The sequence below is a fragment of the Schistocerca serialis genome, chromosome 2 (genome assembly GCF_023864345.2).
Source record: "Schistocerca serialis cubense isolate TAMUIC-IGC-003099 chromosome 2, iqSchSeri2.2, whole genome shotgun sequence".
Classification (NCBI taxonomy): Eukaryota; Metazoa; Arthropoda; class Insecta; order Orthoptera; family Acrididae; genus Schistocerca; species Schistocerca serialis.
This window is the reverse complement of record NC_064639.1, coordinates 784,906,240-784,932,649: the sequence shown is the minus strand read 5'-3', so window position 1 is coordinate 784,932,649 and position 26,410 is coordinate 784,906,240. Positions and strand designations below refer to the sequence as shown.

The window sequence follows — 26,410 nt, the reverse complement described above, 5'->3', positions numbered from 1 at the left end:
GCAAAAAAGAACACACACACAACACACACAGACACACAAACAAACAAACAAACAAACTTTTTCCAGCAGCAATTTAAGAACATGGTAAATATTCCAATTTGCAGTTTAGATGAAAATTTTTTTCTTGTTATCACTGAATTACATGAAAACAAAAATAAATTGTGGGAAAATAAAAATGTTTTGTCATCTTTCTTACATTGTCTCAAGGCAAAATATGTAGATCAATGTAAGATTTAGAGAGATATGATCATAAATCAGCTGATTTTAATGAAATCAGTTTTTTCAATTAATACAAAATTGTTAAGGCTTTTGTGGCCACTTGTTGACAAGCTGCCTATTGGCTTCTGTCTCGGGTTCTTCGGCCGACATTCATCTAATGATTTTTCTGACATTTCGCCAGCACGAGTGGCTGGCATTGTCAAAGCTTCACCCTCCATTGCGTGCTAATCATGCCTCTTTTCTGGCTCGGGTGGTGCACAAACTGTCAAACCACCACCCGAGCCAGAAAAGAGGCATGATTAGTACGCTTGTAACGAGAGCAGGACGAATATGTGAGCCGCAACACCTCAAACGAGAAATGCAACACCTGGAAACTGTCCTGAGGAGCAATGGGTACTCCAAAAATTATATTAGAAGTGTAACAGAGCCAAACACTCAGCGAAGTAAGGAACCAGAAAAAGAAATGTCGGATACGGCCTTTCTGCCATACATTCCCAGAGTGACGGACAGAATCGGCCCTATATTGCGTAAACATGGTGTAAAGACGATTTTCAAACCGACAAGGAAGATCAAAGAGTGTCTTAGATCAGCGAAGGAGAAAAGAGACCCACTTGCAATGTCGGGAATATACCGTATACCATGCACATGCGGAAAAGTTTATGTCGGAATGACTGGATGATCCATCAACACCAGGATCAAAGAGCATAAGTGACATTGCAGGTTGGGGCAGGTGGAGAAATCGGCCATGGCAGAGCACGCACTGAATGAGACCGACCACGTAATAAAATTCGCCGACACGGAAGTTCTGGCTGTAGAGAAGCACTACCACATGCGCTTGTTCAGAGAAGCTGTAGAAATACAAAAACACGCGAACAGTTTGAACAAGAAAGAGGAAAGCCTTAAGGTCAACGGATCCTGGCTTCCCGTACTGCAATGAACGACCGTCGCAGGTAGCAAGAGGAGAACCGCACCGGAAATGACCGTGGAGAAGCCCTCGGACGTTGACGCACCAGGTACATATAGTCTGCGCCCGCGAGCTTGGCTCCAGTTCACCACTGGCAATGGACGGTGAAGCTTTGACAATGCCAGCCACTCGTGCTGGTGAAACGTCAGAAAAATCATTTTTAAATTAAATTTCCACAGTCATGAATTGCTGTATGTTAAAAGGTGACATCACTTTAATAAATAACTATACTATTTATTTTTACAAAACATACTTCAACAATGAGTATCCTCTTTTGTACATTGTTTACAATATTTACAAATTTTTACATGATTTTTGTGTCACATAGAATTCAATGAACATTACTGTACACAGATGATATATGGTATGATGCAAAAAAATTGCCCTCTAGCAAAGAAAGAACACAATAAAATCATTTACACTCAGCCAGTTTTATATAAAGATAAAACTAACATTACATTTCGGTTTGTTCTTATTATAACATACACATTTTTATATATTTTTAGATTGCCATACTTTGTACATACAATTTATTTGCTGTCATTATATCAACCATTATAAACAATTGGCAGTGTTATGCAATAATTATACATCTAAGTTGTTAGGTTTTACTAAATTCAGAAATAAACTGATCAGAGAGGAAAAGAGAACAGATACGAGTGTAAAGGAGGAAGATAGAACACTTAATGTAAATTTTGAGAGCTCATGGCAAGATTTCAGAATGCTTCAATAGACCATTCTCAGTTTATGTAGTTTAGTATCTCAAAGTTCAGCATTAAATCAGTTCTCTCTGTTACTGAGAACTGACTTAAAGAGACCACATAAGATACTGTTAATTGTGTGGACATATTACTTGCTTTTGCAGTGTAGACTGAACAAAAAACATCTGACTGTAGTATAATTAACTGCAAGTTCAAATCAATCCAGTGCCTAGTAGATGGCTCCTTCAGTGTTTTCCATTCTCATTATCTCAAATTCCACAGTCTCTCATTATCTCTTTTTCTAGTATATATATTTTGTTGTTTCAGTCTTTTTCAGTTATCTACCATTTGCATAGGCCTATTTAATTCTCCTTTCAAGCTTATGATTTTCTCCCTCATATAGTCTTTAATCCCTTCTTATTGAACTTTTCATTACAGATACCTCGAACTTGAATTAAAATAATGTTATCAACCTAAGAACCAAACTATTGGAAAGCCAACTGTAACTAATCATTTAGTCTTCTCTATATTGTAACAGTCTCTCTCAAATAAATGCTTTAATTTTTTATGTTTATTTCACTTCTCTTTTACAGTCTGTGTGTATAACACGCAGAAATGTTGATTAAAAGGCCAGGAAATTTAATTTAATTTTCATGAGTACTGTATATTGCCAGACATCATTTCTCTGTCACATATCATCAAATATTTTATATCACTTCTTGATTTTTCATTACAAGATTCTGTGTAGCTGTCTCATTTACAACATACATTTTGAAACCTTGCTGTAACTACTGGAAGAAAGAGTAGAATAAGTTTACATCTAGTAATGCAATGAACACACACACATTGATTGTAGCATCTTCTATGGCACATAACATTTTAACACATTTACTGCACTTCCACACTGTCCAGTTCCATTCCTTCACTATCACATTACAAAAATAATACAAGGAATTGAAAAAATGGAAATATTTTGCAGTGAAACATTACATCTTATTTAAATAAATATATACTTTTTCCTAACATTTAGAAAAAAGCTCCCTTTATGATATAAAAAACCTGTTGCTGCTGAAACAAATCCTTCTCTTTTCTGATATTTCTAAGATAGTTTACTCATTTGAAGCTGTTACAGGGAAACTGTCATCTCTCAGAAAATCTCAATTTACTCTTATTGCATACTGACAGTATTTTGAATGAGAATCACTTCCACAGAAACTGGGTCTCTCACTTCAAAACTGAATTTTCTGTGTATTTTAAAGTCATAAAACTGATTCTACTAAATTATGGAACAGGCGAATTAAACAAATTTCTGCATGTATAATCTTCTTTGAAAGATTTTCAGAGGACTTTTGTGGGTCATTCAAACACCAAGATTAATTACACCAATAGGCTTAAGATTCCCTTCAACAGAAGGAGCCAAAATCTTAAACTATTTAGTTTTCATCCACTCTGTATCTATTTCCAGCCCTTCAAGATCTAACTGTGTAACTTAAAAGCGTGGTTTCTGAGAAATGCGTACATTTATTTTTTACATTAGATTTTGTTTTGCAAATGGAATGCCTATAAATATTCAGAAATCACAAGAATGGAAGTTTCATAGTTTCCGTCATGTTCCTTCTGTTTTCATAATACAAATTTGTACAGCAACAATCAAATCTTCATAAATGAGCAATAAGAGTTCATGTCATCAGTAACTACAAATATTGAGCTCATATAGTGAACACCCTGAGGAAATATATGTTCTGTTAGTAAACTTACAAAACAGTTTCTTCAGATTTATCCTTCTCATGTCATGCCAGATAGTTCATCTGAGTAATTTGCTGTCATTCTTAATAGTACATTTTGGAGACTGTTTTAGGAACAATGTTTCTGATCATATAGCAATAAACATACTCCAATGGTACATGAATCTCAGAGACTGTTCATGCTATTGCACGATCAAATGGTTACACATCATGTCACAGACATGAAGCTGAAGCATGTGTTACGATACAGTGCTGAGGCAAAATCGTAAAGATGACTTATTGTCTGTAATGTAGTCTCTAAAGTTTATAAACCTATCGGATAGTTTCACATTACTGATGCACCCTTGAAAGCCAGTGTAATAGCTGGGATGTAGTCCAGTGGAAGTGGCTGGAGATCCTCCTGTAAAACAACAAGAAATCCTGCCTGTAGTTTTGTGTAAGAAGTAATCATAATGTCACATTGACAGTGAGCAGCATTACATAGAATTTGAGAAACACAATTAGTGTCTGTTACAAATTTCACTGACAAACAAAAAGGCATCCTTGAACAGACAGTCAACTATCAAGAAAAAGAGTCTTGTGATTATACTATCTACATCTACATCTACATCTATACTCCGCGAGCCACCTTACGGTGTGTGGCGGAGGGTACTTATTGTACCACTATCTGATCCCCCCTTCCCTGTTCCATTCACGAATTGTGCGTGGGAAGAACGACTGCTTGTAAGTCTCCGTATTTGCTCTAATTTCTCGGATCTTTTCGTTGTGATCATTACGCGAGATATATGTGGGCGGTAGTAATATGTTGCCCATCTCTTCCCGGAATGTGCTCTCTCGTAATTTCGATAATAAACCTCTCCGTATTGCGTAACGCCTTTCTTGAAGTGTCCGCCACTGGAGCTTGTTCAGCATCTCCGTAACGCTCTCGCGCTGACTAAATGTCCCCATGATGAATCGCGCTGCTTTTCGCTGGATCATGTCTATCTCTTCTATTAATCCAACCTGGTAAGGGTCCCATACTGATGAGCAATACTCAAGAATCGGACGAACAAGCGTTTTGTAAGCTACTTCTTTCGTCGATGAGTCACATTTTCTTAGAATTCTTCCTATGAATCTCAACCTGGCGCCTGCTTTTCCCACTATTTGTTTTATGTGATCATTCCACTTCAGATCGCTCCAGATAGTAACTCCTAAGTATTTTACGGTCGTTACCGCTTCCAATGATTTACCACCTATGGCATAATCATACTGGAATGGATTTCTGCCCCTATGTATGCGCATTATATTACATTTATCTACGTTTAGGGAAAGCTGCCAGCTGTCGCACCATGCATTAATCCTCTGCAGGTCCTCCTGGAGTACGTACGAGTCTTCTGATGTTGCTACTTTCTTGTAGACAACCGTGTCATCTGCAAATAGCCTCACGGAGCTACCGATGTTGTCAACTAAGTCATTTATGTATATTGTAAACAATAAAGGTCCTATCACGCTTCCCTGCGGTACTCCCGAAATTACCTCTACATCTGCAGATTTTGAACCGTTAAGAATGACATGTTGTGTTCTTTCTTCTAGGAAATCCTGAATCCAACCACAAACCTGGTCCGATATTCCGTAAGCTCGTATTTTTTTCACTAAACGTAAGTGCGGAACCGTATCAAATGCCTTCCTGAAGTCCAGGAATACGGCATCAATCAACTATTAAATGCACATTTTATGGACTCTGTTATATATAATTGAATCCGTACTGTTAACAACGCTGTATTAAAACCACTACACATTAGATCTAAAATTAGTCAGAACATTAGTGTCAGTAACAGTACAGTACCATGTACCTCCACTTATGAATTACCTGTATTGTTTATTTTTCTTCAATGCACATCTGTGATGTTGGTTAATCATAGAACAAGTCATTATACATGTGGAAAATTTTTCAAATAAAAACATCAAAATTATGAATTACTGTATTCCATAATAAAAAACATTGATAACAAACATTCTACGCAAGAATTTATTTTATTTCGTAATACTTGATAATCAGTAAGAAATGAGATAGGAGCTGGCTTGTAAACTAGAATAATTTCAATATTCATCTAGAATGCTTCAGGAAAAGCACAGAAAAAGCATATCACACTGGCTGGCTCAGGTAAACAAACATGAACCATCCTATAATACAGTTTCTTATTACTTTTTACTACTTTGAAGAGAGAAACTGTCAGAGAGAGAGAGAGAGAGAGAGAGAGAGAGAGAGAGAGAGAGAGAGAGAGAGAGAGAGAGAGAGGTGGGGGGGAGGAGGAGATAATCCGTTGAAATATTGCTGCATCAGATATATTACTGATCTATCAATTTTTGTGTTAAGAGTTTCTACCTGTTCTTTCCAGTATATTATTTTGCCTTTCTCTGACCACTTTATAATTAGAATTCTTCTGCATTTAAATACTTCTAATGTATTCCATTTTGTTCTTACCAGTTTCCCTATTCTACTTTACCTCTCCCTACTAAGTCACTGTTTTCTTTTCTGTTACTTTTAATTACTGCATTGTTTATTTTTAAAACAAATTGTGTGATAAGTAGGTGGTTTGTTTTTGTCATATTGAAACTGATTAGTTTGATTTTATCATTTTAGTTATCATGTTAAAAGAGAAGCAGTAAAATAGTCCGATTGTGTCAAATAAATGGTAATCCACAGAATATTTCAATTTCATTTATTACATAAGACTTTCCCAAATGTGAGATGTGGCCATAGAGAGACAATATCTATCAAGATTGATTTTAGCATGAACTGTTGAAATGCATAAACATGCTGTCTCAGTAATGAAGTGCCACATCAGGTAAAAACTGTTAAGCACAAGCAAGAAATCTGTATATTTGAATATGAGGGCACCAAATGATGAGTTAAATCACAAATAATGGCAGAAATGCTGGGCTACAGGTTAAGTGTTTCATAAAACACTTTTTGGCAAATGCTAAGCTTAAGAGCATTCCAGTAGTCACATACTGTAAAAAAGACATTTTAGCCCAGCAAATTGTATATATATGTGTAATTATATACAACAGAATGACTATGGGTGACAAATGTACATGCTGCTGCAAGTTAGTTAATAGTTCACGATTGGTTTGTGGGTGTGTGGGGGCAGTGAGTTGCAGTTTCACTGCAGGTGACTGCAGTGGGACAGAAGAAGGAATTCCCAATGAGGTCCTCCTACAGATATATAGGTTATATTTAAAAACAGGAAGATGACAGAACCAAAGGAGAGACAGAGGCCTTGACCCCTGAATTAAAGCAGTAGGGGGGAGGGGGGGGGGGGAAGGAGATAAGATTACAGGAAAGAGATGAAAAGGGTGTAGTTTGCATACTTCTATTGCTATCGCTGAACTCGAGAACAGATAAGCCTATTATTTTTCAGCTATAGAAGGAAGTATGACACAGCAAATCATTATAATAATTTAAGATATGGATCAGAAAAGATGTTGAACAAAAAAAGAAATGTTTTACTGCTTGGTACCAATCATGGGAGAGGTGTAGGCTAACATTTGCAGGAAAAACTTGAATCAGGGTGCCAGACCACAAATATTGTAAAGTCTTGTGCTACCCTTGGCAGGTATAGATGTTTTATGGGCACTAAGGATTTGAGTAAGGACAAACTGGTATTAATACTTGGAGGAGCAAGCAACTGGCTGGTGGAAAATGGAGAACATAGTATCAGGAGGGGCCTGGATAAGCTATGTGCAGCAACTTCACACATAAATACAGATTTACTCAAGTTCTGCAGCAGCAGGATCAACCCTCGATGAACAAATCCATCAGTCAGGTTAAGCAGGGACTGATGAGACTGCTACTCAGTTCGAGCAGGGCTCGCAGCTGTGCTGCAACAGTTGCTGCTATTGGGAGGCAGGGATACATAAAGCATGGTCTATACCTTGACATGAGTGAGAAAAATATATTAATTCAACTCATAGGTGAAAAGATAAGGGAGGAAAGTTAGGGGATTGTTACAATGGTAAAATTCCTGTTGTTTGGATTCAGATTCTTTATTTGCCATTGGCCACATGTAGTGAAATGGGCTTTGCAATTATGATATGAAACAACAGCAAACACTATATTAATTAATATTCATGTTACATGTACAAATGATTAATCCTACTTTAATCAGTTGTACAGAATTGCAGTTATAACCTCAAAACTCAACTTCTATACTAAATGTATCCCAGAATTCTCTTCAGCTGCAGAATGGATTTTTTATTAACCAATTATACAACTTTCTTGTAAAATTATGAGAGGCATATCGAGTGCAGAATATGGCAGTTTATTAAATAATTTCAGACAGTTCACTTTGTGAAAGTTGCCTATTTTCATCAGCCTATGCCTAAGAATGTCAATACTCTTTTTGCTTCCAGTGTCATGACAGTGTATATTCTTTCTGGTGTTAATTCTGTTATGTTTTTTCTCTTTGGTGTTAACTCTGTTACTCTGTTTTTAGCATCTATCAGTGATGCATCGATATAGAGGTTTACCACTGTCAGTATTTTGATCTTGGCGAATAAAGGACGGCAGTGTTCCCTTGGACCAAATTTATACATTATTTGTGACCTCTTTTCTGAATAAGTACTACATCACTGACATGATATGGGTGACCACATAGCAACAGCCCGTAAGATATGTGAGACAGAAAAAGCACAAAGTAAGCTGTCTTAAGATAATTATTACTCACTATATCAGCTAATTTCCATATGAGAGAGGACACCTGTGATATCTATTTGCAGACATGGTTGATGAGGTGTTGCCTGATTACTTTGAAACCAGTGGGTATTCCAAGCAGTTTCACAGATTTTGATTCTATGTTATTAGCTAGTCACAGTTGAAAATGTTGAGTTTTCTCTGGATTACATAATAGTTTATTAGATAAGAATCTGTTTAGTGTTGGAGGGTAGAATACTGTAATTCTGGGGTAAGTCTGACTTATCGCTATTTGTGGTGATTAAAGTTTTATCACCCACATAGCAGATGACTGACAGAATGTGGCAAATCATTAATTGCAACAAACGAAGAAGGATTGTCCGAGGACAGAGACCCAAGGCACACCAGATGTGACTTTCTTCTAGGAATAATGTCTATTTTGAAATGACAGCGCGTGTACGCTATAACGCCTGCCTGCTCGCGCTTGCAGAGTCTAAGTCCGTTATCAGCGCGTTACGTAATCAAGGTCACTTGCTCTCTATATAAGCGGGCAGTGCACGCCAGCAGAACCATTCCGCTGTGAGCTCCATCTGCAACAGCATTGAAGCACTATGCCTCGTCCCACCATCAACGCCGCTACCGCATGCCTGTCTACAAACATATTATTAGCTTGGAGAATAAACTAGGAACAAATGGAGATGTAAAAGCAGACACATTCAAATGCCTTACTCAAATCAAATAGTTCAAGAGAGACCATATTCTTATTTTCAAATGAAATTACTGTCTGATTAACAGTTTCCATGTCTGCAGAAGTGGCATTTTTCCCTTGTCAAAAACCATGTTGTCTGTTACAAAAATCATCATGTTCTTCAAAATAGTTAGTAAGCTGTTGGTGAAAAATTGCTCAAATATTTTGGAAAAGATAGGAGTGGCAGACACTGGTCTATAGTTCTGGTAGATGCATTTCTCCCTTTTCGTACATAGGTATAATTTATGAAATTTTGAGTTGATCAGGAAAAACTCCAAATTCTAATTCATAATACAAGCAGACAGTTTGCAAATAAGATGTTATGTCCTTTTTTGTTGTGTAGATAGACAGCCCACACCTTTTGACTATGGAAATTTTAAAACAGCATGTACTATATCTATGTGTGTGACAAGATCCTGATGGAATTCATGACCTCTAAGAAACTGATATGATTGGCTGTTTAATTTTTAATCTTAATTTATTTACTGTAGTAATAATGTAGTTACTGAGTATTTCTGGCTCAAGCAGAAGTCTTCCGTTTGGGTATATGTGGATTTTTGTGTTGTAAGACTCCAAGTAGTCTTGCATTTGTTGGGAGCTCCTTCTCTGTTGTTTCCATAGGCAATCAGTTTGGAAAATTTAAGCTCAGCTTGTCAATGTTTTTTTATACATATCCCAATGCTCTGTGCCACATTTGCAATTATTTATTTTTACACATTTTGTTCATTGAAAGCACCTATCCTCTGATACCGGAGAAAGATTTAAGATTTTTCCCTTTTTCGTTGGTTTAGTAATTTCTTTTCAGTAATGAGAAAAAGTACCATAAGTCAGTAACTGACTTAAAGAAATTATTAAAGGGAGTTTCAACAGTTGATCTGAAGACATTGTACTCATAAATATATCGCCCATTTGCTTTTCTAGGGCAGTCCATGAATAACATAAAAACATTCTTGTTTTTGACTTTTAACTCGTGTCATGTGTGGCTCCTTATTTGCAGCCACATAATCACTATCTGACTGTGCATAATGGTGTGCCAGGATCATGAGCTGTGAAACATTCATTTGCTGTATAGGTCTCGTGAGAAATTAACTATAATATTGTTCAAGCAGGCATTCCCATGTGTTGTGAGTACAACATAAATTTAATGATCTGAGTAGGTTTAAAAATGTTTTTGAGTTGTGATCATCTGAGCCTTGAGCCTAACAATTCTATGCTGAAACCACCACATACTGCAACATTTGTTTTGAGTTTTAAAATTTTTCTTATCATTTGTTCAAATTTCTCAATAAATAAACATCACATATTTTTATCTTACAAAAGAGTTCTAACTCTAATAATTTACTCCTGATATAGTGAATGTTGACTTGCATGAGGGTAAGTAATTCATGTCTGTTTTTCTTTCTCTCTAAACCATTGGGGTCCTGTTTTTTACATGATTGTACCAAGTAATGATTCTGGAACTGAAGGCTTACAATTTTCTCTATGTGATGACTCTGGAACTAAAGGTTTACAATTTTCTTTCTCTAAGACACTAAAATTCTGATGGAATATGGTCACTTGATGCCTTCCAGAGGCAGTTGAAGTGTTTTGTCTAAAAATAGAGTGTGTACTGATTACAGGTATTGGAGGTAAACCTTTACAGGCTAAATACCTACAGTCAAACGGTGAGGCTGAACGACTGGTCCACACATTTAAGGCTCAGATGAGGAAACTTCTGACTTCTTCTGCTGCTGATGATGCACTTCTCCAATTTCTGGCTTCTTACCGTTTCACCCCCATGGGCGACCACATCCTGGCTGAGCTCTTACATGGCCGACAGCCCCGCACGCTACTTCATCTTCTGTGGCCTTCCACCTCATGGCTGCGGGTGCCTTTGCTTGGCCGGTTCACCGCCGGCAACCTTGTACAGGTACAGGCATATGGCAGGCGGCCAAAATGGAGTCCTGGCCGCATCTTACGACACCATGGATGACGCCTGTATGAAATCCAGACAGACAAGGGTGTTGCAGTGCATCATTCGGACCAGCTTCAGCCTCGTGTGCCGGCAATGCCTGTTCCGAATGCTGCTACACCACCTTCGGCTCTATCTGATGCTTGGGATCTTGGAATCTCTCATTACTCACAACGCAGCCCTCTCACCATCATCTCAGTGCCAGCACAAGAACTGACACCACCAGGAGACGTGCCCATGCAGAAACCAGATGACCATTATCTGTCGGAGCAACTCTACTCGCCTCCTTCTCCTACGGATGCCGACACATCACCCATGTCTCCTGTTATAACAACTGGACTTGCCACAATGGGCAGATTGGGGCACGGGGCCCCAGCAGATTTGAACCCCATGTCTCCTGTCATCTTGACCCGTTATCATCGGGGACACTTCCGTCCGTACGAGAAGACTCCTCCTTGAGACTTTACGGCCAGTCAAACAAAACCTATGGACGTTTGCAATCTACAGGCCACCTCCATCAAGACCAGTGCAAAAAATTCAAAGGGGGGAAAAGTGATGTGACTCGCTGATCTTTCAAAGTGCTGTCTCACAGTTACGCGTGTCCTCTACATGCGGCGTTGTCTGCCAGCCATGCAGCAGCCGTGCCACCTAAGCGGCCAGTCAGCCAGCGGCTGCTAGACTTGGACTCAGTGCTGATTTGACGGTTACAGTGTGCACACGTCTTACTTTGTTTACTTGATCTGTGACTTACATGTATTGTGTTGTCCTTGAAATATATTTGTTTAACTTGAAGTTGTAACAATATCTATGTAACAATTTTTTACAAACTATTGATATAATACATACCTTATGCACTACACTTCAAAGAATCTCGACCATCTGCACAATATATCATGTCACATAAAAAGAAATTTCAAGAATATGTAAGGTTTAATATAATGCCATATCATAAGTAAAACTCATACATAAAATATCATGCATATTACACTGGGTATATATGCTCATGTTTGCTGAAGAGCTGAATGAAGATTGAGATATTATGATCAACCACCAGGTGTCACCGAAATAGTATGAAACAGAATACATCATCGTATGACATAAAGCATAAATACAAACATATTGTCACATAAAAGAAGGTGTACTTAGATGAATGACAAACACTACTTTCACTTAATGAAGGTTTATTCAGCACTTGCACACACAAGAGTGTGGAGCGAACTGCCTCTGGCAAGAACACATACAGTATATATACAGCTACAGAACATTCCAGTAAAATGATTCTTGACATTTGTGGACACTTCTAGAATTTAATCAAACTGAATATAGAAATTAAAATGGTACACTCCAGATGAGCTCTGAACTCACAACCCTACATTCAACAGTCTAGTAGCATAATCACTACACCACGGTACTACTCAGCTTCTTCTGTGACATTGCTCCCTCCTTAACAAAACGTCCTCCTAGTCTGGAAATAAGTCATCAGTCCTGCATACTCCAACTTCTGATGACTGATACTTGCCCTGGCGGTGATCTTCTTAGAACTTCTTTTGCTGCTACACTCTTCGTCACCATTCCGCTTGTTGCCTGTTGCCTGTTGCCGAAGCTTCGAATTTACTCTGGGTGGCAGGATCCTCATGGGGCTTCATACAAAGGACATGGACCATATCTTCAACTTCATAAGTAACATCAGACAACTGTCTTACAATCTTATAAGGTCCAAAGTAGCACCTGAGGAGCTTCTCAGAGAGACCAACCTTCTGAACAGGAGGGAAGATCCAGAGGAGGTCACCAGGCTGGAAGATAACAGGGCGGTGACCTGTGTCATACCTTTGGTGATCATTTTCTTGAGCCTGCAGCATGTGGAGTCGAGCTAACTGCCAAGCTTCCTCAGCTCTGGTTAACACCTAGCCGATGCAGTCGTCATCCACATCATTGGGATGTAATGGAAACACAGTATCCTCATCGTAGTCACCTCACATCCATGCACCAGGAAAAATGGCATAAATCCTGTGGTGTCTTGTTTGGCGGTGTTGTAGGCAAATGTCACGAAAGGTAGCACCTCATCCCAGTGGCTCTGCTCAACATTGTCGAACATTGATAGCATGTCGACCAAGGTCTTATTAAGGCATTCAGTAAGCCCGTTAGTTTGCAGATGGTAGGCAGTCATTATGTGATGAGTAATGTTGCATCAATGGGTTATCTCTGTCACAAGATTCGACTGAAAAACTTTCCCTCAATCTGTAATTAATAACCTTGGGGCACTTTGTCTTCTATGATGAATTTGGCTACATTCAATGCTTCAGCTACTTTCATGGCTTTTGTAGTGGGATAGCATGTCAGATAATCAGTGCAACAATAATCCGTCTATTGCCACTAGTAGACAATCGTCTGAGGAGCTCAATCCCTGCACGCTGGAAAGGCATTTTGGTTGATGGAATTGGTATGAGTTGGCCAGGTGATTTCTGAGGAACTGCCTTTCTCCTCTGGCACTATTTCCAGTGCGACACATAATGACGGACACTCCTAAATAAACCTGGCCAGAAAAATCTCTTGTGGATTCTATCATAGGTCTTAATAAATCCTAAATGTCTGGCCTCAGGTGTGCATGGAATTTCTGTAGAACATCTAAGCGCATGTGTTTAGGAATCACTGGTAGCCAGTTCTTTCCAAACGGATCAAAGTTTTTCTTGCAAAGTAATCCATTAACTACCTTAAATTGTCCTTCCACATCATCTGACTGATTTGAGGCAGACATAATTTGAGATATCTTGCTGTCCTTCTGCTCAGCAGAGAGATCCTGGAGTGCAGTGAGACAGTCACTATCTTCATCAAAGTCTTGATGGTCTTGCACAGGGTTTATTGAGAGACAGTTGACAACTTGGTGTTTTCTTCCACTCTTGAACAGTATGGTAATGTCATACTCTTGAAGACATAGCACCCACTGGGTGAGTCATCCTATTGGATCCTTAAGACCTGTCAACCAACAAAGTGAATGATGGTCTGTAACAACTGTGAATGGCCTTCAATAGAGATACTGTCGAAATTTGCACATGGCCCAGATCACAGCAAGACATTCTCTTTCTGTAGTTGAGTAGTTTCTCTCAGCTTTTGTAAGTGTCCTAGAAGCATAAGCTATAACTTTCTCTTTTCCATCTGAAATTTCCACCAGAACAGCACCAAGCCCATACCCACTGGCATCTGCGTGTAGTTCTGTAGGTGCTTTCTCATCATACAGACCAAGTGCAGGGTCAGTCGTCAGAGATTTTCACAGCACATTGAAAGAATCTTGTTGAGCACCACCCCACATAAATTTAGCAGCAGCTTATAACAACTCTTGGAGTGGCCTTCATTTGACACAAGATGTCCAAGTATTTTGATTTCTTTTGCTTCAAAGAGACACTTTCTTGGATTAAGTTTCAGTCCGCCATGTTGGAGACAGTTAAGAATGGCCCTCAGTCTTTTTATATGTTTAGCAAATGTCTCTGAGAACACTGTAATGTCATCTAAATAACAAAGACACATCATCCACTTCAGGTGACATAGAAGATTATCCATCATCCGTTCAAAAGTTGCTGGTGCATTACACAAACCGAACTGCATTATCTTAAACTCATATAGGCCCTTGGAGTGACGAATGCAGTTTTCTCATGATCAACCTCATCTACTTGGATTTGCCAGTATCCCGAGTACATGTCCATGGTTGAGAAAAATGTAGTCCCCTTCAGGCAATCTAGTGTATCATCAATTCGTGGAAGACGGTAAATGTCCTTTTTAGTTACCTTACTAAGCTTCCTGTAATCAACAAAAAAGCGCCAACTGCCATCCTTCTTCCTGATGAGGGCCACTGGTGACAACCTTCAGCAGAGATGTTTTGTTGTTGACAAATACTGTTTTCTGCAACTGGCGATGCTACTTCTCTGAAATGACTGAATATGATGCTCCAGAGTCCACAAGAGTATGGGCTGGTTGGCCATCCATGAGGATATCAATGTAGTTTCCTATCATTTTTGTAGTGATCGACGGTGGAGTATTTTTCTCTTCAGCAGCCTCACCTCCAAGGAAGGTCGCACCCTTTAGTTTTCCAGGTTGCGGTGGCTAGGTGATTGGCTGGAGCTTCTAAACACCAATAGAGACCTTTATCGGTGTGTTAGGGAGCGTCCTCTCCAGCGGCTAGCTGGCAGCGATTGTGGCCTACGTCGTCCTGCACCCACATCTTCTTGTTCATCTTCGTCATCCCAGAGTTGGTGTCGGCTAAGATCAGTCTGCTGTCTTCTGGTGCGGGTGTCATCAAATATCCGCTGCCTTTCTCACCAATAGCGCACCACATGTCCCGGTAGTGCGCAGTGGAAACATACTGGTTGGTTATCCTGGGTCCTCCAGACGTCAGTCTTCCTTGGAGCCCAAACAGGTTCCTCATGCAGCATTGTAGGAACTTAACTCCACCTGGGTCTCGACTTTTTCACCATTTTAAAGGGAAATGAAGGTTGAGAGACTGGGTTCAATGTCTGTTCCATTTCCTCCCTTACGACCTCTTGAAGCCTCTCGGTTTTGTGCTCACCGTGCAATCCAAGTGCATTCTGGACTACCTCTCTCATTATCTGATGAAGAACACTTACGAAATCATTTGCTTCCTCCATCAGAGACATTGATATGATGTTTGGAAGCTGATCAAACTTCTTGCATGTCATTCTTTTTTGATGCATTGTCTCGATATACTGGCACCATTTTCTGAAGTCGTCTGCTGTCGAAACCTCCACCTCCTTCAGGAGAAGGGCTTTATACATGTCCTCAGTAACACCCTTCATGAGATGTGCAACCTTATCTTCCTCCTTCATTCTAGGATCCCCTATTTTACACAGCTCCAAGACATTTTGTATGTAAGATGCTGTAGTTTCTCCTGGACGCTGTGCCCTGCACTTTAATTTATCTTCAGCCTGGCACTTCTGTTGTTGTGTGTTGCCAATGGCCCGATGGGGGGGAGGGGGGCACTGTGTTGTTGATAATGTGCGCTATCACAAATTCCAATACCCAGCATCTCCACCAGAATAATGTCACGTAGAAGAAGTCATCCTTAGATGAATGATGAACACAAGCTTCACTTAAGAAAGGTTTATTCAGCACTTGCATATACAAGAGCACGGAGCAAACTGCCTCCAGCCAGAACATGTACAGTATACATACAGCTACAGAACATTCCAGCACAGTGATTCTTGACATTTGTGGATACTTCTAGAAAGTACTCGAACTGAATATACACTCCTGGAAATTGAAATAAGAACACCGTGAATTCATTGTCCCAGGAAGGGGAAACTTTATTGACACATTCCTGGGGTCAGATACATCACATGATCACACTGACAGAACCACAGGCACATAGACACAGGCAACAGAGCATGCACAATGTCGGCACTAGTACAGTGTATATCCACCTTTCGCAGCAATGCAGGCTGCTATTCTCCCATGGAGACGATCGTAGAGATGCTGGATGTAGTCCTGTGGAACGGCTTGCCATGCCATTTCCACCTGGCGCCTCAGTTGGACCAGCGTTCGTGCTGGACGTGCAGACCGCGTGAGACGACGCTTCATCCAGTCCCAAACATGCTCAATGGGGGACAGATCCGGAGATCTTGCTGGCCAGGGTAGTTGACTTACACCTTCTAGAGCACGTTGGGTGGCACGGGATACATGCGGACGTGCATTGTCCTGTTGGAACAGCAAGTTCCCTTGCTGGTCTAGGAATGGTAGAACGATGGGTTCGATGACGGTTTGGATGTACCGTGCACTATTCAGTGTCCCCTCGACGATCACCAGTGGTGTACGGCCAGTGTAGGAGATCGCTCCCCACACCATGATGCCGGGTGTTGGCCCTGTGTGCCTCGGTCGTATGCAGTCCTGATTGTGGCGCTCACCTGCACGGCGCCAAACACGCATACGACCATCATTGGCACCAAGGCAGAAGCGACTCTCATCGCTGAAGACGACACGTCTCCATTCGTCCCTCCATTCACGCCTGTCGCGACACCACTGGAGGCGGGCTGCACGATGTTGGGGCGTGAGCGGAAGACGGCCTAACGGTGTGCGGGACCGTAGCCCAGCTTCATGGAGACGGTTGCGAATGGTCCTCGCCGATACCCCAGTAGCAACAGTGTCCCTAATTTGCTGGGAAGTGGCGGTGCGGTCCCCTACGGCACTGCGTAGGATCCTACGGTCTTGGCGTGCATCCGTGCGTCGCTGCGGTCCGGTCCCAGGTCGACGGGCACGTGCACCTTCCGCCGACCACTGGCGACAACATCGATGTACTGTGGAGACCTCACGTCCCACGTGTTGAGCAATTCGGCGGTACGTCCACCCGGCCTCCCGCATGCCCACTATACGCCCTCGCTCAAAGTCCGTCAACTGCACATACGGTTCACGTCCACGCTGTCGCGGCATGCTACCAGTGTTAAAGACTGCGATGGAGCTCCGTATGCCACGGCAAACTGGCTGACACTGACGGAGGCGGTGCACAAATGCTGCGCAGCTAGCGCCATTCGACGGCCAATACCACGGTTCCTGGTGTGTCCGCTGTGCCGTGCGTGTGATCATTGCTTGTACAGCCCTCTCGCAGTGTCCGGAGCAAGTATGGTGGGTCTGACACACCGGTGTCAATGTGTTCTTTTTTCCATTTCCAGGAGTGTAGAAAGTAAATGGTACAGTCGAGATGAATTTTGAACTCACGACCCTCTATTCAAAAGTTTAGTATCATAACCACTACACCATGGCACTACTCAGCTTCTTCTACAACAATATAACCATAAAACTGTTTACAAAGCAATTGTACAATTTTACCATACAAGGAGTCATAGTCCAGGTGAGTTTTGAACTCATGACCCTCTATTCAAAAGTTTAGTATCATCACCACTACACTATGGCACTTCTCAGCTTCTTCTATGTAATTTTTGCATTCACAAATTATTGGATTTATCACATAGACTACAGATCATTATATACACTTATGCATCACTCTGTTGACTGTATATGAGACACTATAGTGGTGTTCATACACTAACATATTAGCTTTGTGATTTCAACTCTTTATTGGGGATTTATATTATATTGTTCTGTTCATGATATTAAGAACTTACATTCTTTCTGTGTTTCCTTCATACTGTTTGAAGGATCTGCATTGGTGTCTTTTATGTAAAAAAAAGTTTATATTTATGTATTATGCTTGGCATGGACTTCAAATATTATATAATGCAGTACATGCACTTAATGTGTGCTGTGCACTGTATTCCAATTATCGGTGGTTCCTTTCTGCCCTTTTCTTCTTTGTATAGTTATGTGCTGCACCTAGATATTGACCACTATGGCTCCTAGACTTTGAGTTTCATGCTAATATATTTGAATCAATATGATGGCCTAATGATTTCACAGTAGTGCAGTTTTACTATACACTAAGAGATGTATATGGGATTTTATCGTGAAACTACTGATTATCCTTCTGTGTTTTATTAAAATATACATAGGCACTGAGTGCTAGCTTTATGTAGTACCTGAATTTCGTGCTATAGTATTTATGAGACAGAAATCAAACAGGGACCCCATGTCGGAGAAGTAAAATTTTCAGTACGTGCAAAAATGCTCGATAATGTCTAAAATACTTATTTCCAGTTTTCTGCATATTGTAATAATTTACTTCATTCTGTACACATTCATATTGATTTTAAAGTTGTTTGAATCTGACAGGTGTCAGTAATACATTAAAAGCGATCGACGACAGTCTTCTGGAAAAGATCACTTGCCACTGTGGGGAAATAACATTGGCCCCTTTTCTAAAACTCACAGCTGCTTACGAAGTACTCCACAAAATAATATCTTCTAAATTTTACAGACTTTTTAAGGAGCTCAGAATAGCTTTGTATAAAAGAAGAATGTTTTCTGAATACAATAATGCCAAACAAGACAAGTGGTCCCTTCTTATACAAAAGTTATATTGCCTACAGATGTTTCCAATTTGCAGTTTGCACCCCTAAAATGCCAACTGACAGCTGGCGCTACTGTAGCAACAAAAACATTCACCTACAGAATATATTAAATCTGCTATTGCTGCTAGAAACGAAAACGGTGAAGTTCCTGACAGGCTAAATGTCTTTGTGAATAGTAATTCAAACAAAACAACTTAAAGAACCAAATATATCTACTTTGACTTCATCATTAGCTACAAAGTTAGTGTACATTGTAGAATGGATGCTCATGGAAATGATTTTGCACACCGCATCTTTCCCAAAGAAAATGGACCTGGTGGGTTTCCTGGTGCAGTAATTCCAGCAGGGATGACAAGACAATCAAATGATTTGCTTTTTAAAAACATCTGGACCTATTACAAATAAGAATGAAAAGACATTCTGTGCCTCAAGTAGAACCTGAACCAGAAGCTCAAGTCAGTGGCAATGAGGATCCTGAGAAAGACCTGAGCAGCCAGCTATTCAAGAACCAAAGAAGAAGAGGCAAAAATGCTATTTGTGAGCAGACACCTTCAGACAGTATTTGAGAAATAGAAAATCAAATCCCTTGGCCACTATAAAATCTCAGTAATCAATTTTTGCGGGTTCTTTGAATTAAAAATTTTAGGTCATTTTGGTCCAATTAAGGGCTTCAAAATCAAAATTTGGTCTAAGAGATGCCATAACATACAGTAAAAATAACATATTTTGGAGAAAAAAGACACAGAAAAACGAAAGAAAAGAAGCTGTGGAGTGTACACTAATTTTTATCAGTTTGGGGCCAATTTATTTGGTTTTAATGTTTCATACCCTATAATGTGCTACAGGTCTGAATGGTTTAACCATTTAATATGTAAATTTAACTTAAAAAAACTCTGTGCCATTTGATAAAGGACATTCTAGGGGCATATATATGCAAAATTTGTTTATAAAATATCTAAAATTAAGCAATGGTAATAAAGGTAAACTTTAAAGTGCTTTATCTCAAAAAATATACTTCCCACCACCAATATTTGCCATATCATAACTCACTCAAATTTAGAGACAGAAATCAATTTGTTTTTCTTTACAAATTGCACAGAATTTAATGTAGAAAGTAAAAATTGCAATAGCTCAAAATCCAAAATTTTTGACAAGAGATCCCTTTTCGCTTTCCATCTCACATTTGTTGTATTTCATATAAATGATTCCATACAATGGTGGAGGATATATCAGGTAATTCTCATCACAATGCTGTCCATACTTGACGTGTGCTGTCTGTATTGTATTTACATCCTTGTTTCTAATCCTTAAGTGAGCTCCTGGAAAATGTTTGTTAACATAAAATTCAACCATATATGGCGTTGCACTTATACTTTAGTGTGTATTATGCTTTTAATGCTACTATTTGGCTTACAAAATTCTTTACTCCCTTATTTCCTCTTATTACACCTAGGCCTCGTTTACCATGCTGGTGCCTAAACTTACATCTCACCAGCTCAGTACTGAACGGTGTGTACAATAGCTTATATGATTCTCTTTGTAAAACTAATGATTAAATTATTTGAACATGTAACAAAAATAGTTTTTTGTTTTCCCTTTCAGTGTCTACACACTGGTTAAATTCACCTAGACATCAAGCAATATTTTGCCTTGTACCTTGACTTCATATTTCATTTCTGGTAGCATGTAATATAGATTACTTACATATAGCAGTTAATTCTTTTTATGTTACCTTTATCATTTTTTTTTAACTTTTAGGGGAGCTATTGCATCTATTTCTTGTCTTTTAAACGTTAGGTGGACTTTTGTGACTTGTTTGTCAATGTATTTTATTTGTACATGACATATGTTTGGCTTCATTACAAATATATTAAATGATAAATATGAATATACAAAACTCTCTCTTACATTTGACAAAGAATTACATAAATTTAAGATATTTAAAAAAAAATTATAATGTTTTTCCTTATGTACTCTGATTATGATGACTCCTTATACAGCAAAATTGTATAATTGCATTACAAACAATTTTATGGACCTATATTTGTACTTATGCTTCATAAGATACAATGTATCCTGTTTGTTATTACTACAGTGCCACTGCTTGATGGTTGATCATAATATCTGTAATGTCTACGACATGCCAAGATACTATGCCTTGCATGTTCTTGAAATGTTTTTTATATGAACTGACACAATATATTGTGCACATGGATGAGAGTCTTTGAAGTGTTGTGTATTAGGTATGTTAGACATACATATTTTGTAAAAAATGTTATGCACATATGTCATACGTGCTTTGCATATCCACACTGTGCTTCAACTCGGTCTATGTTTTGCAGATCCAAAGATGGCAACATAGTTTGCCCAAACCAGTAATCCAAATAAATGCTCTACACAATTGTGGATATTAGAAGTTTTTCCTTTTGTATTTAGAGCATACAAATAACTAACTAATTTACCATAGTTAATATTGTAGGACATGCTGGCCCTAAGAGCCCACTGCCTAGCTGAGTGGTCAGTGCAATAGAATGTCAATCGTAAGGGCCCGGGTTCAACTCCTGACTGGGTCGGAAATTTTCTCCACTCAGTGACTGGGTGTTGTGTTGCCCTAATCATCATCATTTCATCTCCATCAACACACAAGTCACCAAAGTGGCATCAAATCAAAAGACGTGCACCCAGCGAACGGCCTACCCGATGGGAGACCCTAGTCACATGACATTTACATACAGTCTATACTTTTTTTAATTCTTAGAAAAAAATATTAGTATGTAAAGTTCATTACCAATCCAAAAACTGCCCTTTAATCTTGGGATAGGCTTGCTGATCGTAATTGTTACAGGGTCTTCTTCATCCACCTGCAGGGCTGCATGATACATTCGATGAGATGCTGTGAGGCGATGCCAAAGACCATCAGCCACTTTCACCTGGGCACAGTTGTGAAGATGATTATGATGTTAGCAATAATGGAAATTCCTGGGTGACGAAGTACAAAAAATAAGCGAAAGGCAACAACTCACCTATAACAGATCAATGCGTGGATCACAGAAACACAACAGAAAACAGCACTCACACTAGCTTTCAAGCACTGGCTCTTTTTCTAGCAATAGTACACACATTCACATATGTGTGAGAAAGTGTGTACTACTGCTAGAAAATGGGCTAGTGCTTAAAAGCTAGTGTGAATGTTTCTGTGCTCCTTTCTTTGATCTGCTTTAGGTGAGTGACTGTGACATTAATATTTTGGTATTTATGTACCAAAATAAGTCTAACAAAACGGGTAGTGCTGTACTTAACTGCTAAGTACATGTGTAACATTTGGCAAATTCCTACATTAATACCATAGATATACAAGCACAAGAAATTGTTGTATCAGTGTCTATCCATTTATTATTTCTGACATGACCACAGTCACAGTTTTGTGCCATTTCTGTTTTATTTTAGACATACAATAAAGACAAGAGATAAACATTGGCTTAAATATAACACTCCAGATGTTGTTTTCTTCATACTGAACTTTGGTCTTTAATAGACCACCTCCCTCAACACAGCCTTCACTGTACATAATTACCCCAACAGCCTAGTTCAAAAGCAGATTTCCTGGACCATCTCATCCAATCATGGGATTGATGACCCCTTTAAAAAGAAGCAACTTCAGAGCACACCACTTGTTACCAAGTAGTATCCTGGCCGTGAATGTATTAATCAGCTACTTCGACATGGCCATGACTTCCTAAAATCATGTCCTCAAATGAGATCCATTCTGTCTGAGATTTTCCCCACCACACCTAGAATAGCTTTTCATTGCGCCTCCCCACCCCCCAATCTTTGCAATATCCTTGCCAGACCCTATGCTATTTCTGGACCCATCTCCCTACCTTATGGCTCCTACCCCTGTGACAGTCCCCATTGCAAGACTTGCCCTATATACTCTCCTACCACCACCTATTCCAGTCCTGTAACTGGCAAAACATATACTATCAAAGGGAGAGCCACCTGTGAAATGAAATGTCATATACCAGCTGCTATGTAAACACTGTTTAGCCTTTTACATTGGCATGACTACCTCCCAGTTATCTATCAGGATGAACAGACATAGACAGAGGGTGTGTACTAGTAACACACAATATCGTGTTGCAGAACATGCTCTACAACATGACAATCATGACCTCAGCGCCTGCTTCTCCACATGCGCCATCTGGATTTTCCCACCATACACCAGCCTCTCAGAACTCTGCACATGGAAACAAGCACTACATGTCCGTGGTTGTTGTCACCCATCTGACTTAATTTACGTTAATTTCTTCCATTTCAGCACTACTTCATAGTAATGCCTCCTTTCTTCACTCCATTTTAGTTTTCTACATTTTTTCATTTTCCGACCTGTCTATTTTTCACCATCCCCCTTCCCACCTCTGCTACATACCATGCACTTTGCTTTTCACTCTTATTAACTTTTGCATGATGTTTTAGTAGTAATTTCTGTCTTGCATAATATCCTGTCTTCCACCTTTAAGCTCTCATGATTTCATATCTCATCCGGCGCAGTCCCCACCAATCAGTCTTTCCTTCTCATCCCGTCTGGTAAGTCTTCTCTGATCAGGGGTACTTGGTCACTTTTCTGAACTGTACCCCTTTCCCTGAGCCTCTCCAGTGCTTTTCCTTCACCCCTCTTCCTTCCCCTTCAACCCTTTCATCAGAAGAAGGAGCCATTATATCTGAAAGCTTGTGAAAGTTAAATCCTTTTGTGTGTGTGTGTGTTCCCCTGCAGCCACTTGATTTTTTGTCTGCCCATGTACATTACATTTACGTTATATGGTCTTTCATCATTGATAGAGTACAAGGTAACTTTAAAGTTTCTTAAGTTTCTTCCCTGTAGAAGTGTAGTACCTGTGTCTGTAACATTAGTTTGTTCTTGACTGATACTTTATGAATTTCTTTGGCTTTTGTCGTTACAGAAAACTGAACCTTCCATTAAATCCTGTACCAATAACTGAAATCATAACTTTTTTCTCGTTGACATTTAAAAAAAATACCAAACCAACCACATACGAATCCAGTTGAATTTTAAAGCTCAAAATTTTCCTTTAGGGTACTGTCATATACTGCTCTGCTTCATGAAAGAACATCTTTCTAGTGATCCATATAGTAACAAGGCTGGCATATTTTTGGTTTGAAGTCTGATACCAATGCTAAGAAGAATAGCAGTAGCCATCATGAAGCAATTGAATTTTCTCCATCACAACCACTCAGAACAATATTCTTTACATCAAAAAATTTATTCACCTTGAATAATGATGTTTTGTGTATTAGAAATTTATTTTACTCATCTTGCAGCAGGCAGTTTTGAGCAGAGTACTGGGAAGGATCCATATTACTTAAAATCAACTATTATAAACAGGAAAATGAATATTTTGTGATCAAGATTAGAAATCAACATGTATATGCTAACTGAAATTAGAGTGTGTTTGTATATACAAGACACAACAATACATATAAATTACAGGTGACAATTTTAATAAGTTTTATGTAGATATAATAATGGAAAGTCCTTGATGGAATATAAATATTGGAAGAAGTGAAGGTAACGACTAACCATGCAGTTGAGATGGTGAGTTGCTGATAGGCACATAAGCTAGACTTAGTACATTGCTAGCTCCAAGAGAAATCCTTCTTCAGAACTAATAAAATACACACATACTTACCTAGATACATACGCATACACCAGCATGGCTACATTGTCCCAACCGACTACACTGTGCCAGCACTGCACCTTGACTAGGTGAGGGGTTCTGTCAGGCCGAGTGGACAGTGGGAAAGAAGAGGCCATGAATGAGAGGGAGGGTTGGGGAAGGGTGACTGGAAGGGAGAACCAGCAGGCACACTGGATGGGAAAGTTGTACAAATTAGCTCTTCCAGCTGAAAGTGGAGATTGTGTGCAATGAACAGTGACATGAGATGTGGATTAGGAGGGGGAGATAGAACAGAGAAAGAGGGAGAGTTTGGAAAGGAGAGTGTGACTACAGGATGAGCAAAGATATGGGGTGTGAGGCAGGAGTGGAGGTGGTGTGGGGCACAGCCAACTGGAGACTGAGGCCATGGAGATTACAGGGCCACATATCACTTCCCCTACCTGCATCCAGAACAAGCTCATCAGTGCCACATTTCTATCCCATCAGCCTGCTAGCTCTGTCTTCCAGCTGTCAATGACCCTTCCCCAAACTTTTCCACTTCCTGCCTCCTTTTTCCCTATGTCCACTTCATCTGATAGAGCCCCTTCCCCCCACTCAAGCTGCAGTGTTGAAATAATGTAGTCACCCAGGACAATGTAGTTGCAAAGGTGTATGTGTATTCTGTTTGCCCTGAATAGGATTTGTCCAAAAGTTAGCAACATTCTCAGTCATGTTAATTTATCTATCAATTACTCAGTGCCTCAAATACATAAGGCCTGTCTAAAAAGTATCTGACCTTTGGCCGGAAAAAATATTTTGGATGCCTGACGGGGTTGGGACCCTAATTCCCTTCAAAGTAGGCCCCTTGTGCTTGCACACACACTTAGCCCATCAATCCTTCCACTGCTGGAAACTCCTTTGGAAGTCTTCTTTTAGAATGGTGTTCAGCTGCGTCATCGTATTCCACATTATCTCTTCTCTACCCTCAAAACCGGATCCTTTCAGTGGCATCTTCAATTATGGAAACAACCAGAAGTCACAAGGAGCCATGTCTGGAAAATAGGGAGGTTTGTGAATGGTTGTAATTCCATATTTGGCCAAGAAATTTTGGATCAAGTGGGATGAATGTGCAGGGGCGTTGATATGATGCAGTTGCCAGTTTTTCACCATCCACACACCTGGTCTTTTGAGGCGAACTGTGCCATGGAGTCACTGGAGAACATCTTGATAGTACTCCTTTGTCACTGTTTGTCCTTCCAGTGCATATTTGTGATGCACAATTCCACAGACTTCAAAGAAGACAGTCATCATCACCTTGATTTTGCTTCGCACCTGCCACACTTTCTTTGGCCTCAGAGGCTCTGGACGCTTCCATCGCGATGATTCTCTTTTTGTTTCTGGCTCATATCTGTACACCCATGACTCATCTCCAATTGTCACAGTGTTCAGAAACCTAGGATCAGTGTTGGTGGTTGCCAGAAGGTCCTGTGCAACACCAAAACTGAGGGCTTTTTGTTCTGGCGACAACAACTTGGGCACAAATTTCGCAGCCTCTTGGTGCATGTTCAAATCATCATGCAAAAGTGCATGTGCAGAACCTTTACTCACTCCAGCCTCTTGGGCAACCTCCCGCATGATCAAACAACAACCTGTCATCACCAGATTTTGCACCCTCTCAACAACAGCTGCCAGAATGCTGGTCACTCTCCGCTGATGTGCGGCCATTTTTGAATAGGTTGAACCACTCCTTAATTTTCGGTACACC

At 39.8% G+C, this 26,410-nt stretch overlaps 1 pseudogene; it reads right to left on the bottom strand.

Annotated features, from left to right (window-relative positions):
• Positions 1–1,668: 1,668 nt before the first annotated feature.
• Positions 1,669–26,410, bottom strand: part of LOC126456404 (agrin-like) — a 379,882-nt pseudogene continuing 355,140 nt past the window's right edge.